This window comes from Panulirus ornatus, chromosome 68 (assembly GCF_036320965.1).
Source record: "Panulirus ornatus isolate Po-2019 chromosome 68, ASM3632096v1, whole genome shotgun sequence".
In the NCBI taxonomy this organism is placed as follows: domain Eukaryota; kingdom Metazoa; phylum Arthropoda; class Malacostraca; order Decapoda; family Palinuridae; genus Panulirus; species Panulirus ornatus.
In genome coordinates, this window is record NC_092291.1 from 2,788,200 (window position 1) to 2,811,552 (window position 23,353).

The 23,353-nt window shown below is 41.4% G+C and overlaps 1 protein-coding gene across 2 annotated transcripts in view; it reads left to right on the plus strand.

The window, feature by feature from the left end:
• The first annotated feature begins 7,478 nt into the window (after positions 1-7,478).
• Positions 7,479-23,353, plus strand: part of LOC139747337 (bifunctional lysine-specific demethylase and histidyl-hydroxylase NO66-like) — a 178,569-nt gene continuing 162,694 nt past the window's right edge. Inside the window, exon 1 of one of the 2 annotated variants that reach the window (XM_071659525.1) lies at positions 7,479-7,561. The gene's annotated coding sequence lies outside the window, so the exon portion shown is untranslated. The remainder of the gene's footprint in view (positions 7,562-23,353) is intronic. The other variant, XM_071659526.1, reaches the window with a different exon arrangement.

Below are 23,353 nucleotides of genomic sequence, written 5' to 3' on the forward strand. Positions count from 1 at the left end.
TAAACTTCTTAACTAAATCTACATTGTTCATGATATTAGAATTTGATATCTTACCCAGTAGTAGGCTTAATAAAGAAATGAACCATTTTGATCATTCATATATGATGGAGCCCACTGAACTTACTATGGGTCTTGCTGGAAAATTTGGTTTATGTGTTTTAATATATGGCAATGAAGGGGACAATGATGAAAATCTTTTGGTGGGAGAATCATTCATTACCTTTCAATTAAAACTTCAGTTCAGTATGAAAGTGAGAATCAACTCATTCTAAGGGATTTCTACTGAGTTTAAAGTATGTTGTATCATCACATAAAAGATCATTAATTTTTGACATAAATTACCTTTGTCCACAATGACAACTGTATTAGATTTATCTGCTCTAGTTATATGTATTTCATTATCTTTCTTCAAGTTCTTAATAGCACTGATGAATCTTTTTGGACAATTTGGAGCAGCTGGTTTTGAAAAATTGGTATACACTTCATCTTTACAGATGTTCACTTCATTAAAAGATAATTTACTGTACTTTTCTAAATTACAAAATGATCTTGCTATATCAACACAGTTAACTTCTTTGTTAGAGCAAACAAAACTTATACCATAGCAAGCAAAGAATCCTCGTCAAGTTTTTATTGAAAAGGTTCAACACAAAGGAAAGGATTGTGGTCTTAGTCCAATAACTGTTTTCAATAAGGTGGTGTAACTTACAGTTCAGTGACCCTTGAAGCCTGTTTTAGAAAAAGTTCAACATACGGTTCTCCCATTGTATACAGGTATAGCCATTTGAAATGCGCGTTTTTTCTCTCTTGGAATGCTTAAGGCCTCCTCTTTCTCAGTCTTCTTTAGTTCAAAGTGTTTCTTCAAATTTCTATTTTGAAATTCATCAAATGGTCGACCAGACATCAACAACAACCGTTGTGGTAGGATGGATCATAGAAGCACTTGTTCATCGAGGCATCTCTTTGGGAATTAGAATCGTAACTTCAGTTTGTGGGCCTCGAATAACGATTTGGGGAAAGCAGTAACGAAGGAGGAAAGACCAGGAGAGCTTGTCGAAAAGTAGTGGAAGAGCCGTGTAGTATCCATGTTGCAGGAGCTCACAGTGGTGCGCTTGATCTCGTATATGCATGTAACTACGCGGAAAATGAAACACGAGAAGTTCCCAAGCGTACTTTTGTGTAATGATCACATCGTCAGGAGAAACACAAGAATGAGATAGAAGACTTAGAACAGTCAGTTGATATACAAGGAAGAGACGAAGCTAAGGCGCCATTGATAAACAAGTGGTAGTGGTCGGGTCTGGCATCGTGCTTGCCATAGAATTTTATGTGGACAGGAAAGGAAAATGTGTAAAAATTTTACTTACAACAAAGCTATCCAATTTGTATAGACCTTCACTAATATCAGTGTTTCAATTCTTTGTGTATTTGAGAAGATTCAATGATAGTTCTCGTGGTAAAGAAGTTCCAATTAATAACTGAATTAACGTTACTCCAGCCAGTAAATGATCATGATTTTTAATAAGATTAAACAAAGCGTTTGATTCTTGTCTTGTTCTTATACTTTAGCTATGTTGCTTAAGTTTTATAAAGATCCTTACCAGTCTGCCCAAAGTTGCAGTTTGTTATAACAAACTGCAACTTTTACAAGGGAATCTGTAAACACAGCTCGTAGCTTTCTGGCGAGTTTTTTTATTAATATTTTTTTTTCAGTATTGTTGCTGAAGGCTTCACTTACATTAAAGGATTAAAGCAACCTCGGGAGTAATGTAAAATTATCACTAAAAGGAAGAACTAAAAGATTCTTGGTATCAAGGGGAGGTTTGGGGTTAACTCAATAAAGTAATTTCTTTGCCAACTTACGAGGTTTATCAATGAAAGGTCTCTTTACCAAACTTTACCAAAACACCACATATCTGCTACTCTAACATCAGACATATTTAAGGATGATTCAAAATACCCAATCCATCTCTTCCTCACTTCATCACTAGCTCACTAGCTACTATCACTTCCCCTTTTGCCCTTTCACCAATTTTCCCATGTTCTCTTGTCTTTCGCACATGATGTACCTCCTAAAACACCTTTTCATTCTCACTAAAGTTTAATGATACTCTCACCCTAGCTCTCATTCACCCGCTTTTTCAACCCCTGAACCTTCCTCTTGACCTCCTGTCGCTTTTTCTTATACATTTCCCAGTCATTTGCACTGCTTTCTTGTAACCGCCTCTTAAACGCTCCTTTTTTTTTCTTTCACTGCCAACTTGACTTCATCACACCTCTCGCCACCCTGTCTAATCTGTCCACCTCCCACGTTTCTCTTGCCTTGTGCATCTCTTGCACATTCCATCACTGCTCTACTAGATACCTCCCATTCCTCACCCAACCCCCTCACTTCATTTGTTTTCACCTTTTGCCATTATACACTCAATTTCTGCTGGCGTATCTTCACAGAAGTCTTCTTTTCCAGCACGCTTACCCTCACCACTCTCGTTTCCCTGACATTGTTTCCTCTTTTTGGAAAACCTCTACAAACCTTCAGACATCCCATCAGCTGCCCCTCTCAGCACATTAATATCCAAAAGTTTCTCTTTTACACGCCTGTCACTTAATATTTAATCTAATAATGCCTGTTGACCATCTTTTCTACTCACATACGTATACTTGTATTTGTCTCTTTTTCAAACCAGGTATTCCCAATCACTAATCTTTTTTCAGCATGCAACTCCACAAACTCTTCACCAATTCCATTCGTAACACTGAATACCCCATGTCCACTAGTTATACTCTTAACTTCCATACTACCTTCGCAATTAAATCACCCATCATTAATACACGGTCTGGTGCACTACAACTGCTAACACACTCACTCAACTGCTCCCAAGACACTTGCCTCTCATGATCTTTCGTCTCATGACCAGGTGCATAAGCACCCATATCTCGCCATCCACTTTCAGTTTTACCCATATCAATCTAGAATGTACTTTCTTACACTCCATCACGCCGCCCTGTCCCACAGGAAACAGGAAAACAGGAAAAAAAAAATCTTTTCTCCCCCATGCCTGATCGCTGCCCCTTGCGTCAGCGAGGAAGTGCCAGAAAACAAACGAACTGCCACAACATCTGCTGAGATCTTAACCATGTTCAATCTGTCATGTGTAATGCACGGAAACCACAGTTCCCTATCCGCATCAGACCCCACAGACCTTTCCATGGTTTAACTCGGTCGTTTCACATACCCTGGTCCAGTCCATTGACAGCACGTTGACTCCAGTAAACCTGATTGTCCGAATTCACTCTATTCTGTGCACGCCTTTGATCCTCCTGCATGTTCAATCCTCGATCACTCAAAATATTTTTCACTCCATCCTTCCAACATCAATTTGGTCTCCACGGTATCGTTGTTCCCCACACTTCTGATATATGAATCCTCTTCGTGAACTTTTCCTCACTCATTCTCTCAATAAGTCCAAACCATTTCAACACACCCTCTTCTGCTCTCTCAACCACACTCTTTTTATTACCTCACTTCTCTCTTCCACTTTAATTATTTACTCGATCAAACCACCTCACACTACATATTGTCCTCAAACATTTCATGTCGAACGCATCCACCCTCCTCCGCACAAACCTATCTATAGCCCACGCCTCGCAACCGTATAACATTAATGGGACAACTACTCCTTCACACATAACCATTTACCCCTCCTAGATAACGTTCTCTCTTTCCACATATTCGTCAACACTATGAGAACCCCTTCCCCCTTCTAATACTCACTTCCACTTCCATGGTTCCATTCGCTGCTAAGTCCACTCTTAGATATCTAAAACACTTCACTTCCCCCAGTTTTTCTCAGTTCAAACTTACATCCTAATTAACTTGTCCCTTCAACCCTACTGAACATGATAGCCTTGCGTTTACTCACATTTACTCTCTCCTCTCTTCTTTCACATACTTTTCCAGACTCAGTCACCAGCTTCTGCAGTTTCTCACTCTTATCAGCCACAAGTGCTGCATCATTATTGTGATGTATAAAGAGGTGTTGGATCCTATTCGTATGGAAAGTAAAGGCGTAAGGGTACAAACGCGGATGAAAATATGAGGTTTCAGTGACTAACTAAGTAATGTACGTTTTCATTGTAAAAGGATGCATTGAGTATTATTAATCAAGACTATATTATTACTGTTTAGGTTTAGATTATACATAGATATCATGATCAATAATGTTAGATTTTTCATCTGAATTAATGAAGATAATAGAAACTAGAGATGATATATATGGAATATTTTTTTTTTTTTTTTTTTTGCTTTGTCGCTGTCTCCCGGGTTTGCGAGGTAGCGCAAGGAAACAGACGAAAGAAATGGCCCAACCCACCCCCATACACATGTATATACATACGTCCACACACGCAAAATATACATACCCACACAGCTTTCCATGGTTCACCCCAGACGCTTCACATGCCCCGATTCAATCCACTGACAGCACGTCAACCCCGGTATACCACATCGCTCCAATTCACTCTATTCCTTGCCCTCCTTTCACCCCCCTGCATGTTCAGGCCCAGATCACACAAAATCTTTTTCACTCCATCTTTCCACCTCCTATTTGGTCTCCCTCTTCTCCTCGTTCCCTCCACCTCCGACACATATATCCTCTTGGTCAATCTTTCCTCACTCATTCTCTCCATGTGCCCAAACCATTTTAAAACACCCTCTTCTGCTCTCTCAACCACGCTCTTTTTATTTCCACACATCTCTCTTACCCTTACGTTACTTACTCGATCAAACCACCTCACACCACACATTGTCCTCAAACATCTCATTTCCAGCACATCCATCCTCCTGCGCACAACTCTATCCATAGCCCACGCCTCGCAACCATACAACATTGTTGGAACCACTATTCCTTCAAACATACTCATTTTTGCTTTCCGAGATAATGTTCTCGACTTCCACACATTCTTCAAGGCTCCCAGAATTTTCGCCCCCTCCCCCACCCTATGATCCACTTCCGCTTCCATGGTTCCATCCGCTGCCAGATCCACTCCCAGATATCTAAAACACTTCACTTCCTCCAGTTTTTCTCCATTCAAACTCACCTCCCAATTGACTTGACCCTCAACCCTACTGTACCTAATAACCTTGCTCTTATTCACATTTACTCTTAACTTTCTTCTTTCACACACTTTACCAAACTCAGTCACCAGCTTCTGCAGTTTCTCACATGAATCAGCCACCAGCGCTGTATCATCAGCGAACAACAACTGACTCACTCCCCAAGCTCTCTCATCCCCAACAGACTTCATACTTGCCCCTCTTTCCAAAACTCTTGCATTCACCTCCCTAACAACCCCATCCATAAACAAATTAAACAACCATGGAGACATCACACACCCCTGCCGCAAACCTACATTCACTGAGAACCAATCACTTTCCTCTCTTCCTACACGTACACATGCCTTACATCCTCGATAAAAACTTTTCACTGCTTCTAACAACTTGCCTCCCACACCATATATTCTTAATACCTTCCACAGAGCATCTCTATCAACTCTATCATATGCCTTCTCCAGATCCATAAATGCTACATACAAATCCATTTGCTTTTCTAAGTATTTCTCACATACATTCTTCAAAGCAAACACCTGATCCACACATCCTCTACCACTTCTGAAACCACACTGCTCTTCCCCAATCTGATGCTCTGTACATGCCTTCACCCTCTCAGTCAATACCCTCCCATATAATTTGCCAGGAATACTCAACAAACTTATACCTCTGTAATTTGAGCACTCACTCTTATCCCCTTTGCCTTTGTACAATGGCACTATGCACGCATTCCGCCAATCCTCAGACACCTCACCGTGAGTCATACATGGAATATGTCATATATGGAATATGTCTATTGAAAATCAAATCAGTTAACACGAATACAGTAATAATATTGTAATGTAGGGACCGCACATTATTATCGATGGCGTCCCTTTGCTCGAAGAAAATAAAGAAAATTCGAAATATAAGGCATGTGTACGTGTAGGAAGAGAGGAAAGTGATTGGTTCTCAGTGAATGTAGGTTTGCGGCAGGGGTGTGTGATGTCTCCATGGTTGTTTAATTTGTTTATGGATGGGGTTGTTAGGGAGGTGAATGCAAGAGTTTTGGAAAGAGGGGCAAGTATGAAGTCTGTTGGGGATGAGAGAGCTTGGGAAGTGAGTCAGTTGTTGTTCGCTGATGATACAGCACTGGTGGCTGATTCATGTGAGAAACTGCAGAAGCTGGTGACTGAGTTTGGTAAAGTGTGTGAAAGAAGAAAGTTAAGAGTAAATGTGAATGAGAGCAAGGTTATTAGGTACAGTAGGGTTGTGGGTCAAGTCAATTGGGAGGTGAGTTTGAATGGAGAAAAACTGGAGGAAGTAAAGTGTTTTAGATATCTGGGAGTGGATCTGGCAGCGGATGGAAACATGGAAGCGGAAGTGGATCATAGGGTGGGGGAGGGGGCGAAAATTCTGGGAGCCTTGAAGAATGTGTGGAAGTCGAGAACATTATCTCGGAAAGCAAAAATGGGTATGTTTGAAGGAATAGTGGTTCCAACAATGTTGTATGGTTGCGAGGCGTGGGCTATGGATAGAGTTGTGCGCAGGAGGATGGATGTGCTAGAAATGAGATGTTTGAGGACAATGTGTGGTGTGAGGTGGTTTGATCGAGTAAGTAACGTAAGGGTAAGAGAGATGTGTGGAAATAAAAAGAGCGTGGTTGAGAGAGCAGAAGAGGGTGTTTTGAAATGGTTTGGTCACATGGAGAGAATGAGTGAGGAAAGATTGACCAAGAGGATATATGTGTCGGAGGTGGAGGGAACGAGGAGAAGAGGGAGACCAAATTGGAGGTGGAAAGATGGAGTGAAAAAGATTTTGTGTGATCGGGGCCTGAACATGCAGGAGGGTGAAAGGAGGGCAAGGAATACAGTGAATTGGAGCGATGTGGTATATCGGGGTTGACGTGCTGTCAGTGGATTGAATCAAGGCATGTGAAGCGTCTGGGGTAAACCATGGAAAGCTGTGTAGGTATGTATATTTGCGTGTGTGGACGTATGTATATACATGTGTATGGGGGTGGGTTGGGCCATTTCTTTCGTCTGTTTCCTTGCGCTACCTCGCAAACGCGGGAGACAGCGACAAAGCAAAAAGAAAAAAAAAATATTAAGCATATATTAACCATTTCCGAACTATATATTTACATACGCGTCCTGATGAGTATGAAATAAGATTACCAATCTATAATCTATTGATCCATAGATGTACTGGAATGATATACGGTACACTGTAACTAATTTTCAATTTCAAATTCAGGGTAGAAAGATCTTTCTTTAGTTCTTGTTAGAGACATATAAAAAACGATTATAAAATCATTCACATCAAACCCGATGTAGTGATAAGATGTAAATATTTTAGAATCACGTTTACAAGGAGATACGAGTGCAAATTATTATATTGCATTTCTTGTTTACAATGTGTTAGAACCCCGTGGCGGAGAGGTCGCCGGGAACACGTTGTTCTCTACGTCAAGTATGGTTATCATTCTTATTGATATAAGATTTATATTAACGGTAGCTTATTGTGTTATAAATGACATCAGTAGCGCCAAGATTCAGGCTGTGGGGAAATATTTACACCGTTTTTCGTTGTTAAAATATTGTAATTAAGATATAAGACCTATAGGTGGTATGTTTTACTTAGTTTTACTGATATACGAAAATAACTGATTAGTGGTGAAAGCAGTGATCAGTGAAAATTTAGGGTTGATATATGATTGGGGCAAACATCTCAAAGAATGAACAGAACGATACAAATATATTTTGACAGGTAATTACGATTTTAAAAGGCACCACCTCGCGCACATAAAAAAAATTATGACTTTTAATCAAAAGATTAGTATTCTTTGCCTTACAATTTTTTTACTTTTTTGTGTAAGTCAGAGTTACTAATGCAATTTTCTCGTTTAGAAGTGCTCTCAGGAACCATTGAGATTAAATTCTCTGATCTTTTATTTGTGTGAACAATTGTGTTCCCCCTGTATCGTAAATGGGAGTTATCAGAAGTTCTCACCATTTATAGTCACAGGACAGGTCAGGTGAGATTGAACCTTAATATCTCCGGATCAAGACTTGTTGGTAGCCTTGAGTGCAAGAGAACAGAGTATGAGGTATATATCAGTATTGAAATATAATAGCAGTATCCAAATATTTGAGCCTTCTCATTTAGTAGGATATTTTAGGGTTATGTTGAATATTTATTTAATTTTTTGGGAATATTTTTATAGATTTCCAAGAGTGTATGTGAAAAATCGTGAAAGACTATTAAGGGAGTTGGTTATTTGTCCAGGAGCTTACGGCATCTTTGAAGAAGGAATTTCCCCATCCTACTAGAAAATTTTGTTGGCCCAACCTGGCCTGAGTATATATATTATTTTTTTGATAATTTGTCGGTCTCCTGCATTAGCGAGGTGGCGCAGGGAAACAAACGAAAGAATGGCCCAACCCACCGACATACACATGTATATACATAAACGCCCACACACATACATATACATATACATGTATGTATACATATATACATATCCATACATTTTAATGTATGGATATGTATTTTAATGTATGGACCTGGAGAAGGCATATGACAGAGTTGATAGAGATGCTCTGTGGAAGGTATTAAGCATATATTGTGTGGGAGGTAAGTTGTTAGAAGTGAAAAGTTTTTATCGAGGATGTAAGGCATGTGTACGTGTAGAAAGAGAGGAAAGTGATTGGTTCTCAGTGAATGTTGGTTTGCAGCAGGGGTGCGTTATGTCTTCATGGTCGTTTAATTTGTTTATGGATGAGTTGTTAGGGAGATGAATGCAAAAGTTTTGGAAAAAGGGGCAGGTATGCAGTCTTTTGTGGATGAGAAAACTTGGGAAGTGAGTCGGTTGTTGTTCGCTGATGATACAGTGCTGGTGTCTGATTCGGGTGAGAAACTGCAGAAGTTGGTGACTGAGTTTTGTAAAGTGTGTTAAATGGGAAAGTTGAGAGTAAATGTGAATAAGAGTAAGGTTATTAGGTACAATAGGGTTGAGGGACAAGTTAATTGGGAGGTAAGTTTGAATGGAGAAAAACTGGAGTTAGTGAAGTGTTATAGATATCTGGGAGCGGATTTGGCAGCGGATGGAACCATGGAAGCAGAAGTGAATCATAGGGTGGGGGAGAGGGCAAAAGTCCTGGGAGCATTGAAAAATGAGTGGAAATCGAGAACGTTATCTTGGAAAGAAAAAAATGGGTATGTTTGGTGTCAGAGGTGGAGGTAATGAGGAGAAGTGGGAGACAAAATTAGAGATGGCAAGATGGAGTGAAAAAGATTTTGAGTGATCAGGGCCTGAACATGCAGGAGGGTGAAACACGTGCAAGGAATAGAGTGAATTGGAACGATGTGGTATACCGGAGTCGACATGCTGTCAATGGATTGAACCAGGGCATGTGAAGCGTCTGGGGTAAACCATGGAAAGTTCTGTGGGGCATGGATGTGGAAAGGGAGCTGTGGTTTTGGTGCATTATACATAACAGCTAGACTGAGTGGTTCAATCCATTGACAGCACGTCGACCCCGGTATACCACATCGTTCCAATTCACTCTATTCCTTGCACGCTTTTCACCCTCCTGCATGTTCAGGCCCTGATCACTCAAAATCTTTTTCACTCCATCTTTCCACCTCCAATTTGGTCTCCCACTTCTCCTCGTTCCCTCCACCTCTGACACATATATCCTCTTGGTCAATCTTTCCTCACTCATTCGCTCCATGTAACCAAACCATTTCAAAACACCCTTTTCTGCTCTCTCAACCACACTCTTTTTATTACCACACATCCATCTTACCCTTACATTACTTACTCGATCAAACCACCTCACACCACGTATTGTCCTTAAACATCTCATTTCCAGCACATCCACCCTCCTGCGCACTATATCCATAGCCCACGCCTCGCAACCATACAACATTATCGGAACCACTATTCCTTCAAACATAGCCATTTTTGCTTTTGGAGATAATGTTCTCTACTTCCACACATTCTTCAAGGCTCCCAGGATTTTCGCCCCCTCCCCCACCCTATGATTCACTTCCGCTTCCATGGTTCCATCCGCTGCCAGATCCACTCCCAGATATCTAGAACACTTTATTTCCTCCAGTTTTTCTCCATTCAAACTCACCTCCCAATTGACTTGACCCTCAACCCTACTGTACCTAATAACCTTGCTCTTATTCACATTTACTCTTAACTTTCTTCTTTCACACATGAGTCATAGATACATTAAATAACCTTATCAACAAGTCAACAATACAGTCACCCCTTTTTTTGATAAATTCCACTGCAATACCATCCAAACCCACCGCCTTGCCGGCTTTCATCTTCCGCAAAGCTTTTACTACCTTTTCTCTGTTTACCAAACCATTTTCCCTAACCCTCTCACTTTGCACACCACCTCGACCAAAACATCCTATGTCTGCCACTCTATCATCAAACAAATTCAAGAAACCTTCAAAATATTCAGTCCATCTCCTCACATCATCACTTCTTGTTATCACCTCCTCATTAGCCCCCTTCACTGAAGCTCTCATTGATTCCCTTGTCTTATGCACTTTATTTACCTACTTCCAAAACATCTTTTTATTCTCCCTAAAATTTAATGATACTCTCTCACCTCAACTCTCATTTGCCCTCTTTTTCACCTCTTGCACCTTTCTCTTGACCTCCTGTCTCTTTCTTTTATACATCTCCCACTCATTTGCATTATTTCCCTGCAAAAATCGTCCAAATGCCTCTCTCTTCTCTTTCACTAACGATCTTACTTCTTCATCCCACCACTCACTACCCTTTCTAATCTACCCACCTCCCACTCTTCTCATGCCACAAGCATCTTTTGCGCAAGCCATCACTGATTCCCAAAATACATCACATTCCTCCCCCACTCCCCTTATGTCCTTTGTTCTCACCTTTTCCCATTCTGTACTCAGCCAACTCCTGAGTGATGCAGAAACTTGCCATGTTTTTTTCTTCTATTGCTGTTTCCCTGCATTTGCAAGTTATTGCTAGGAACATGTGAAGAAAAGCTGCATTCACTCACATCCATTCTCTAGGTGACATGTGCAATGCTGTGACACTACAGCCCCCTATTCACAACCAAGCCTTATAAACCTTTCCATGGTTTCTCCTGGCCACATCACATGCCCTGATTCAGTCCATTGACAGCACATACACCCCTGTGTGCCACATTGTTCCAATTCACTATATGCCATGCTTGCCTTTCACTTTCCTGCATGTTTAGTACCCTAACACTCAGAATCTTTCTCAGTCCATCTTTACATCCCTAGTTAGGTCTTCCCCTTCTCCCTTCCATTTCTGACATATGCCATTTTTGTCGACATCTCCTTACTCATTATCTCCATATGTCCAAACTGTTTTAGGGCACACTCTACAGCTCTCTCTCACCCTTTTATTAATTAATTAAGCTACCACACACCATGTATCATCCTTAAAAGTTCATTTTTAACACACCTACCCTCCTCAGTACATCCTCATCTAAAGCCTGTGCCTCATCCATACAACTTTTTTGAGACCATTGCTAGTTCAAACATACCCATTTTTGTCCTCCTAGTTAACCACCTCTCATTCCAAACATTCTTAATGCTTCTAGAACCTTTTGCCCCACACCCACCATGTAACTCATTCTGTTTCCATAGTTCCATTTGCTGCTATGTGCACTCTCAGGTATTTAAGACATATCACTTCCAAATTTTGTCCATTCAAAGTCTCACCCCAACTAACCTCCCTTCTACCCTGCTCAGCATAATAACCTTGCTTTTATTCACATTTATGCTCATCTTGCTGTTTTCACACACACTATCAAACCAGTCACCAATTCTGCAGGTTCTCACCCAAATTTGCCATTAGCACTATCATTAAACAACAACTGACTCGCTTTCCATGCCTCCTCATCCCCTACAGACTTCATACTGGCCCCTCTCTTCAAGACTTAAATTTACTTTCCTCACCACCCCATTCATACACAAATTAGATAGCCATGGTGACATCACACACCCCTGCTGCAGACCAACCTTCAGCTGGAGCCACCCTTTATCCCCTCCACCACATGCTACCCCTTTCTAACATACTCACCTTTCACCTTATGCATGCTGTACGCATCTCTTGCATATGCCAGCAATGCTTCCTAAATACCACCCATTCCTTTAGCTCTGTATACTCTCAACTTTTGCCATATTGCACTCAATCGCTGCCTATAATTCTTCACGCAGGTCTGTTTTCCAAGCTCATTTACTTTCACCATTCATAATGTTTCCATGTTTCTGATACCCTTTACAGATCTTGACTCTATCCATCACAAGGTAATGATCAAACATCTTAGCAGCTGCCCCTCTCAGCACATGTGCATCCAAAAGTCTCTCCAGTAATCCAATGATGCCCACTGACCATGCTTCCTTCTCAGATACATATATTTGTATATGACTCTCTTTTTAAACCAGATTTTTTTATATCACCAGCACTTTTTCATCATACAACTCCACAAGCCGCTCACCATTTCCATTCATGTTACTGAATATCCCATACCCCCCCAGTTATTTCCTCAACTGCAATAGTATTCACTTTCTTTTCAAAATCATCCATCACCTATACCCAGTCTCTTGTATCAACACTGCTGACACACTCACACAGCTGCTCCCAGAATGCTTTCCTTTCATGATCTTTCTGCTTATGGCCAGGTGCATAAGTGCAAATACTTACCCATCTTTTGCAGTCCATGTTCATTAGTACTCGCATCAGTCTGGAGCTTACTTCCTTTCACATACTCCCACAAATTCTGCTTGAGCAGAAGTACTACCCCTTCCTTAGCTTTTTCCCCCACACCAACCCCTGACTTTTCTGTTATTTCCAAATCATTCTTCCGCTTCACCCTTGAGCTTTGTTTCACTCAAAGCCAGAGCATCTGGATTCCTTAAATTTGCTACCTATCTTTCCTTTCGTCTCATGTTGGTTACATCTGCACACATTCAGTCACTCTAGCCTGGGCCTTTGAGAAGGATAAGCACTCCCTGTTTGGCTCCTTCTTCTGTTCCATTGTTTAGAAACTGAGATACAAAAAGTGGGGGTTTCTGATCCCTCACCACTGCCCCATATAGTCGCCTTGTATGACATGGGAACGTGGAGGTAGAGTTATTTCTCCCTGCCCAAGTATTATGATGCAAGATTTTCTATGATCATTACACAAACAAATTGACTATTGTGTAACTGGTAATCATTCATATAATAAGATCCAAGAGATGATGGTGTGCTTGGATATGCCAAGTCACCTCGCAGTTTCTTTGGTGTTTAGGCTTAGGTTACAAATAGCAAGACTTTAACAGGAATTTTTTTCTTTTTCATACATATTCGCCATATCCCGCATTAGCAAGGTAGCGTTAAGAACAGAGGACTGAGCCTAAGAGGGAAATATCCTCTATTGGCCTCCCTCTCTGTTCCTTCTTTTAGAAAAGTAAAAGCTGGGGGTGGGAGGATTTCCAACCCCTCACTCCCTCCCCTTTTAGTCACCTTCTATGACATGCAGGGAATACGTGGGAAGTATTCTTTCTCCCCTATCCCCAGGGATAAAACAGGAATAGCTAACATTAAGTTTGCCTGTGTTCTTCATCCAGTCCTAGAATAATCAAAGATTTTTAACTTGCACTCCAGGTTGAGATAAATATTTCTAATGTGATGCCACCTGTTTCACAGCCATGTCCATCAGTTCTAGTTCATCCTGTATGTCTCTGGTGCTCTCTGTTATCTCCCTTTATGCTAAGCACTGATCCTGTATGTTCTGCACTTTTTTTAAATTCTGATTCACCAGAAGAGGTAGTGCAAGCTTTGCTGAAAATGAAATTCGGCAAGGTGGTGGGTTAGGATTGTATTGCAGTAGAATTTATTAAAAAAATGGAGTGATTGTGTTGTTGATTGGTTGGTAGGGATATTCATTGTATGTATGGATCATGGTGAAAAGCCTGAGGATTGGGGATATGCATGCATAGTGCCATTGCACAAAGGCAAAGGGGATAAAGGTGAGTGTTCAAACTACAGAGGCTTAAGTTTGTTGAGTATTCCTTGGAAATTGTATGGAAGGGTATTAATTGAGAGGGTGAAGGCATGTACAGAGCATCAGATTGGGGAAGAGCAGTGCAGTTTCTGAAGCAGTGGAGGATGTGTGGATCAGGTATATGCTTTGAAGAATGTTTGTGAGAAATACTTAAAGAATGGATGGATATGTATGTAGCACTTATGGGTCTGAAGAAGGCATATGACAGGGTTGATAGAGATGCTTTGTGGAAGGTTTTAAGAGTATATGGTGTGGGAGGTAAGTTGCTAGAAGCAGTGAAAAGTTTTTACCAAGGATGTAAGGCATGTGTACAAGTAGGAAGAGAGAAAAGTGATTGGTTTCTAGTGAATGTCGGTTTGCGGCAGGGGTATGTGATCTCTCCATGGTTGTTTAATTTGTCTATTGATGGGGTAATTAGGGAATTGAATGCAAGAGTTTTGGAGACTGGGGCAAGTATGCAGTCTGTTGTGGATGAGAGGGCTTGGGAAGTGAGTCATTTGTTGCTTTGTTGGTTTGATTGAGTAAGTAATGAAAGGGTAAGAGAGATGTGTAGTAATAAAAAGTGGTTGAGAGAGCAGAAGAGGGTGTATTGAAATGGTTTGGTCACATGGAGAGAATGATTGTGGAAAGATTGAGAAAGAGGATATATATGTCAGAGGTGGAGAGAACGAGGAGAAGTGGGAGACCAAATTGGAGGTGGAAGGATGGAGTGAAAAAGATTTTGAGCGATCGGGGCCTGAACATGCAGGAGGGTGAAAGGCGTGCAAGGAATAGAGTGAATTGGAATGATGTATACCGGGGTGGACGTGCTGTCAATGGATTGAACCAGGGCATGTGAAGCATCTGGGGTAAACCATGGAAAGTTGTGTGGGGCCTGGATGTAGAAAGGGAGGTGTGGTTTCAGTGTATTATATATGGCAGCTATAGACTGAGTGTGATTGAATGTGGCCTTTGTTGTCTTTTCCTAGTGTTACCTTGTGCGCATGCGGGGGGGGAGGGGGGTGTTATTTCATGTGTGGCAGGGTGGCGATGGAATGAATAAAGGCAGCAAGTATGAATTATGTACATGTGTATATATGTATATGTCTGTGTATGTATATATATGTATACGTTGAAATGTATAGGTATGTATATGTGTGTGTGTGGATGTGTATGTATATACATGTGAATGTGGGTGGGTTGGGCCATTCTTTTGTCTGTTTCCTTGAGCTTCCTTGCTAAAGCGGGAGACTGCGACAAAGTATAATAAATATATATCGTTGTTCTCATACTTAATCACTGTTTCCCATGTCAGCAAGGTAGTGCCAGGAAAGAGAAGAATGGCTCATCCACTCATATATACATATAAAAATGCCCAGCTGGTGACTGAGTTTGGTAAAGTGTGTGAAAGAAGAAAGTTAAGAGTAAATGTGAATAAGAGCAAGGTTATTAGGTACAGTAGGGTTGAGGGTCAAGTCAATTGGGAGGTGAGTTTGAATGGAGAAAAACTGGAGGAAATGAAGTGTTTTAGATATCTGGGAGTGGATCTGGCAGCGGATGGAACCATGGAAGCGGAAGTGGATCATAGGGTGGGGGAGGGGGCGAAAATTCTGGGAGCCTTGAAGAATGTGTGGAAGTCGAGAACATTATCTCGGAAAGCAAAAATGGGTATGTTTGAAGGAATAGTGGTTCCAACAATGTTGTATGATTGCGAGGCGTGGGCTATGGATAGAGTTGTGCGCAGGAGGATGGATGTGCTGGAAATGAGATGTTTGAGGACAATGTGTGGTGTGAGGTGGTTTGATCGAGTAAGTAACGTAAGGGTAAGAGAGATGTGTGGAAATAAAAAGAGCGTGGTTGAGAGAGCAGAAGATTTTGAGCGATCGGGGCCTGAACATGCAGGAGGGTGAAAGGAGGGCAAGGAATAGAGTGAATTGGAGCGATGTGGTATACCGGGGTTGACGTGCTGTCAGTGGATTGAATCAGTGCATGTGAAGCGTCTGGGGTAAACCATGGAAAGCTGTGTAGGTATGTATATTTGCGTGTGTGGACGTATGTATATACATGTGTATGGGGGTGGGTTGGGCCATTTCTTTCGTCTGTTTCCTTGCGCTACCTCGCAAACGCGGGAGACAGCGACAAAGCAAAAAAAAAAGAAAAAATGCCCATACATGCACTTATACATACATATAAATATTAATATATTCATACATATACATACACAGACATATACATATATACACATGTACATATTCATACTAGCTTACCTTCATCCATTCCTGTCACTACCGCACCACACAGGAAATAGCATACCCCATGAGGTAGTGCCAGGAAAAGAAAAAAGGGCCCCATTCATTCACGTTCAGTCTCTAGATGTCATGTGTGATGCTCCCTATCCGCATCCAGGCCCCACAGACCTTTCCCTGGTTTACCCCAGATGTTTCATATGCCCTAGTTCAGTCCATTGACAATACGTCAACCACAGTATACTACATCATTCCAATTCATTCTATTCCTTGCTTGCCTCTCACCCTCCTGTATATTCAGGCCCCATTCACTCAGAATCTTTTTGACTCCATGCTTCCACTTCCAATTTGGTCTCCCGCTTCTCTTTGTACCCTTCACCTCTGACACATATATCCTCTTTGTCAACCTTTCCTCATTCATTCTCGCCATATGTCCAAACCATTTCAACACACCTGCTCTCTCAACCACTCTCTTTTTATTACCATACATCTCTCACCTGGGGATAGGGGGGAAAGAATACTTCCCACGCATTCCTCACGTGTCGTAAAAGACGACTAAAGGGGACGGCAGCGGGGGGCCAGAAACCCTCCCCTCCTTGTATTTTAACTTTCTAAAAGAGGAAACAGAAGAAGGAGTCACACGGGGAGTGCTCATCCTCCTCGAAGGCTCAGATTGGGGTGTCTAAATGTGTGTGGATGTAACCAAGATGAGAAAAAAGGAGAGATAGGTAGTATGTTTGAGGAAAGGAACCTGGATGTTTTGGCTCTGAGTGAAACGAAGCTCAATGGTAAAGGGGAAGAGTGGTTTGGGAATGTCTTGGGAGTAAAGTCAGGGATTAGTGAGAGAACAAGAGTAAGGGCAGGAGTAGCACTACTCCCGAAACAGGAGTGGTGGGAGTATGTGATAGAGTGTAAGAAAGTAAAGTCTAGATTGATATGGGTAAAACTGAAAGTGGATGGAGAGAGATAGGTGATTATTGGTGCATATGCACCTAGGCATGAGAAGAAAGATCATGAGAGGCAAGTGTTTTTGGAGCAGCTGGATGTGTTAGTAGTTTTGATGCATGAAACCGGGTTATAGTGATGGGTGATTTGAATGCAAAGGTGAGTAATGTGGCAGTTGAGGGAATAATTGGTGTACATGGGGGTGTTCAGCGTTGTAAATGGAAATGGTAAAGAGCTTGTTGATTTATGTGCTGAAAAAGGACTGGTGATTGGGAATACCTGGTTTAAAAAGAGAGATATACATAAGTATATGTATGTAAATAAGAGAGATGGCCAGAGAGCGTTATTGGATTACTTGTTGATTGATAGATGTGTGAAAGAGATACTTTTGGATGTTAATGTGCTGAGAGGTGTAACTGGAGGGATGTCTGATCATTATCTTGTTGAGGCGAAGGTGAAGATTTGTAGAGGTTTTCAGAAAAGAAGAGAGAATGTTGGGGTGAAAAGAGTGGGGAAAGTAAGCTTAGGAGGGAGACTTGTGTGAGGAAGTACCAGGAGAGACTGGATACAGAATGGAAAAAGGTGAGAAGAAAGGAGGTAGGGGGAATGGGGGAGGAATGGGATGTATTTAGGGAAGCAGTGATGGCTTGCTCAGAAGATGCTTGTGGCATGAGAAGCGTGGGAGGTGGGCAGATTAGAAAGGGTAGTGAGTGGTGGGATGAAGAAGTAAGATTATTAGTGAAAGAGAAGAGAGAGGCATTTGGACAATTTTTGCAGGGAAATAATGCAAATGAGTGGGAGATGTATAAAAGAAAGAGGCAGGAGGTCAAGAGAAAGGTGCAAGAGGTGAAAAAGAGGGCAAATGAGAGTTTGATGAGAGAGTATCATTAAATTTTAGGGAGAATAAAAAGATGTTTTGGAAGGAGGTAAATAAAGAGCCTAAGACAAGGGAACAAATGGGAACTTCAGTGAAGGGGGCTAATGGGGAGATGACAACAAGTAGTGGTGGTGTGAGGAGATGGAGTGAGTATTTTGAAGGTTTGTTGAATGTGTTTGATGATAGAGTGGCAGATATAGGGTGTTTTGGTTGAGGTGGTGTGCAAAGTGAAAGGGTTAGGGAAAATGATTTGGTAAACAGAGAAGAGGTAGTAAAAGCTTTGCAGAAGATGAAAGCTGGCAAGGCAGCGGGTTTGGATGGTATTGCAGTGGAATTTATTAAAAAAGGGGGTGACTGTATTGTTAACTGATTGGTAAGGTTATTTAATGTATGCATGAGTCATGGTAAGGTGCCTGAGGATTGGTGGAATGTTTGTATAAGGGATAAAAGTGAGTGCTCAAATTACAGAGGTATAAGGTTGTTGAGTATTCCTGGGAAATTATATGGGAGGGTATTGATTGAGAGGGTGAAGGCATGTACAAAGCATCAGATTGGGGAAGAGCAGTGTGGTTTCAGAAGTGGTAGAGGATGTGTGGATCAGGTGTTTGCTTTGAAGAATGTATGTGAGAAATACTTAGAAAAGCAAATGGATTTATATGTAGCATTTATGGATATGGAGAAGGCATATGATAGAGTTGATAGAGATGCTCTGTGGAAGGTATTAAGAATATAGGGTGTGGGAGGCAAGGTGTTAGAAGCTGTGAAAAGTTTTTATCAAGGATGTAAGGCATGTGTACGTGTAGGAAGAGAGGAAAGTGATTGGTTCTCAGTGAATGTAGGTTTGCGGCAGGGGTGTGTGATGTCTCCATGGTTGTTTAATTTGTTTATGGATGGGGTTGTTAGGGAGGTGAATGCAAGAGTTTTGGAAAGAGGGGCAAGTATGCAGTCTGTTGTGGATGAGAGAGCTTGGGAAGTGAGTCAGTTGTTGTTCGCTGATGATACAGTGCTGGTGGCTGATTCATGTGAGAAACTGCAAAGGCTGGTGACTGAGTTTGGTAAAGTGTGTGAAAGAAGAAAGCTGAGAGTAAATGTAAGTAAGAGCAAGGTTATTATGTACAGTATGGTTGAGGAAAAAAAGTCAGTAGGGAGGTATGTTTGAATGGAGAAAAACTGGAGGAAGTGAAGTGTTTTAGATATCTGGGAGTAGATCTGGCAGCGTATGGAACCAAGGAAGCGGAAGTGCATCATAGGGTGGGGGAGGGGGCGAAAGTTCTAGGAGCAATGAAGAATGTGTGGAAGTTGAGAACATTATCTCGGAAAGCAAAAATGGGTATGTTTGAAGGAGTAGTGGTTCCAACAATGTTATATGGTTGCGAGGCGTTGGCTATTGATAGAGTTGTGTGCAGGAGGGTGGATGTGCTGGAAATGGTATGTTTGAGGACAGTATTTGGTGTGAGGTGGTTTGATCGAGTAAGTAACGTAAGGGTAAGAGAGATGTGTGGTCATAAAAAGAGTGTGGTTGAGAGAGCAGAAGAGAGTGTTTTGAAATGGTTTGGTCGCATGGAGAGAATGAGTGAGTAAAGATTGACCAAGAGAGTATATGTGTCAGAGGTGGAGGGAACGAGGAGAAGTGGGAGACCAAATTGGAGGTGGAAAGATGGAGTGAAAAAGATTTTGAGTGATTGGGGCCTGAACATGCAGGAGGGTGAAAGGCGTGCAAGGAATAGAGTGAATCGGAACGATGTGGTATACTGGGGTCGACGTGCTGTCAGTGGATTGAACCAGGGCATGTGAAGCGTCTGGGGTAAACCATGGAAAGTTGTGTGGGGCCTGGATGTGGAAAGGGAGCTGTGGTTTTGGTGCATTATTACATGATAGCTAGAGATTGAGTGTGAATGAATGTGGCCTTTGTTGTCTTTTCCTAGCGCTACCTCACACACATGAAGGGGAGGGGGTTGTTATTTCATGTGTGGCGGGGTGGCGATGGGAATGAATAAAGGCAGACAGTATGAATTATGTACATATGTATATATGTATATATCTGTGTGTATGTATATATGTAAACATTGAGATGTATAGGTATGTATATTTGCGTGTGTGGATTTGTATGTATATACATGTGTATGTGGGTGGGTTGGGCCATTCTCTCGTCTGTTTCCTTGCGCTACCTCACTAACGCGGGAGACACCGACAAAGCAAAATAAATGAATAAATAAATACATCTCTTACCCTTTCATTACTTAATCAAACCACCTCACACCACAAATTGTTCTCAAAAATTTCATTTCCATCACATCTACCCTCCTCTGTACAACCCTATCAATAGCCCATGCCTTGCAACCATATAACATTGTTGGAACTACTATTCCTTCAAACATACTCATTTTTGCTCTCTGAGATAATGTTCTCTTTACACACATTCTTCATTGCTCCTGGAACCTTTTCCCCCTCCCTCCCCATGTGACTCACTTCCACTTCCATGGTTCCATTTCTGCTAAGTCCACTCCCAGATATCTAAAACACTTAACTTTGTAAGATTTTGCTCCATTCAAACTTACACCTCAACTGACTTGTCCCTCAACCGGGCTGAATCTAATAACCTTGCTCTTATTCACATTTACTCTCAACTTTCTCCTTTCACACATTTATGTATTTTTTATTTCTTTATTACTTATTTATTTATTTCACCTAGGGTCTTTTCACAAACACCAACACACAGACAAAGACACACATACACATGGAGAGATTTAAAGCCTTTAGCCTTTCCCTGTAACTTACCTCTCTAAATTCTGGTACCATTTTTGTTGCATTCCTTCTCTGTTAGCTGTTTGTACTTCTTTAAGTGCAATGATCAAAGCTGAGAGGCACACCCTAGTTTAGCCTTATTAAAGATATGAACAGCATGCTAGATATTTCTTTATCCATATTCTTGAAAGCTGTTCTAGTGATTGCCATGAGACAACTTGTTGCCTTAACTGATCTAAATTTCCTAAAATGGGACTCTGGTGACAGGTTAGGGATAATGCTAACTCCCAAGTCCTCACTCAAAATTCTGAAACTTATATCCTTCTTGATCATAATCATATTGCTGTCTTTCACTTTGTCCCGTCCTCATTACTTTACATTTGCTTGGGTTGAATGTCAGTAACCACATATCACACCAACTTTGGAGTCTGTTTAGGTCTAGCAAGCTGATTCAATTCTCACTTTTCACTTCTCTCATTCTTTCAGTAACATCTTGAACATATTCAGGTGGGAGTCCATAGTTTCAGGCTGGTAATTTACATTGATGAAGAAAAGCAATAGCATTGGAACAGAACACTTTGACACTCCACTGGTCACCTCAACCTTTTTGGAGAAGGCCCTCCTGACATGAATCCTTTGTTCTGTTCCACTTAGATAATCTTTTATCCATTGAAGGAGTTGCCCCATTATTCCTGCCTCATGATCTAGTTTCCTAAGCAGACTCCCATGTGGTACGGTGTAAGCTGTCCAACCATCCTTCCCTTTTGTATAAGACATAGCTTGGTTTCTTGTAAAAATCAAAGAGGCTTACTATGTATGACCTCCTTTTGCTAAAACTGTACTGGTTATCACTGGTAACTTCTTGTCCATTGAAATTTGTCCATTTACTTTCTGATTATCTTTTCTTGAAATGTACTCATCACACTCATCAGTGGGATTGGTTAGTAGTTCATTGCCTCTTCCCAGTCTCTTTTCTCATAGAGACAGTTATGACATTCATCCTTTTTCATTCTTTCAGTGACATCTTGAACAGTATTTTAGGAGGTTTATCTAATACATGTCCTCAGAAGATATGGTGAAAGTCCATCCGGACAGTGAACCTTGTGTGGGTCTTGACCTTTTATATTATACTTAACTGCCGTCTCCCACATTAGCAAGGTAGCGCAAGGAAACATACGAAGAATGGCCCAACCCACCCACCTACTCATGTATATACACAAATGCTTACACATCCACATTTGTTCACACTCAGTCTCTAGCTGTCATGTATAATACACAAAAACCACTGCTCCCTGTCCACATCCAGGCCCTACACACCTTTCCATGGTTTACCCCAGATGCTTTTTTTGCCCTGGTTCAATCCATTGACAGCACGTCAACCCCGGTATATTACGTTGATCCAATTCACTCTATTCCTTGCACGCCTTTCACCCTCTTGTATGTTCAGGCCCTGATCTCTCAAAATCTTTTTCACTCTATCCTTCCACCTCCAATTTAATCTGCTTCTCCTCGTTCCCTCTACCTCTGACACACACATCCTCTGTGTCAGTCTTTCCTCACTCATTCTCTCCATGTGACCACACCACTTCAACACATTCTCTTCTGCTCTCTCAACCACACTCTTTTTATTACCACACATCTCTCTTACCCTTTCATTACTTACTCGATCAAACCACCTCACACCACATATTGTCCTCAAACATTTCATTTCCAACACATCCACCCTCATCTGCACACCCCTATCTATAGCCCATGCCTTGCAACCATATAATATTGTTGGAACCACTATTACTTCAAACATACCCATTTTTGCTCTCTGAGATAACACTCTTGCCTTCCACACATTCTTCAGTGCTCCCAGAACCTTCGCCACCTCCCCCACCCTTGTGACTCACTTCCGTTTCCATGGTTCCATCCACTGCTAAATCCACTCCCAGATATCTAAAACACTTCACTTCCTCCAGTTTTTGTCCATTCAAACTTACCTCCCAATTAACTTGTCCCTCAACTCTACTGAACCTAATAACCTTGCTCTTATTCACATTTACTCTCAGCTTTCTTCTTTCACACACTTTACCATACTCATTCACCAGCTTCTGCAGTTTCTCACCTGAATCAGCCAATAGTGCTGTATCATCAGCAAACAGCAACTGACTCACTTCCCAAGCCCTCTCATCCACAACAGACTGCATACTTACCCCTCTCTCCAAAACTTTGCATTCACTTCCCTAACCATCCCATCCATAAACAAATTGAACAACCGTGGAGATATCATGCACCCCTGCCGCAAACCGACATTCACTGGGAAACAATCACTTTCCTCTCTTCCTACTTGTACACATGCCTTACATCCTCGATAAAAACTTTTCAATGCTTCTAGCAACTTACCTCC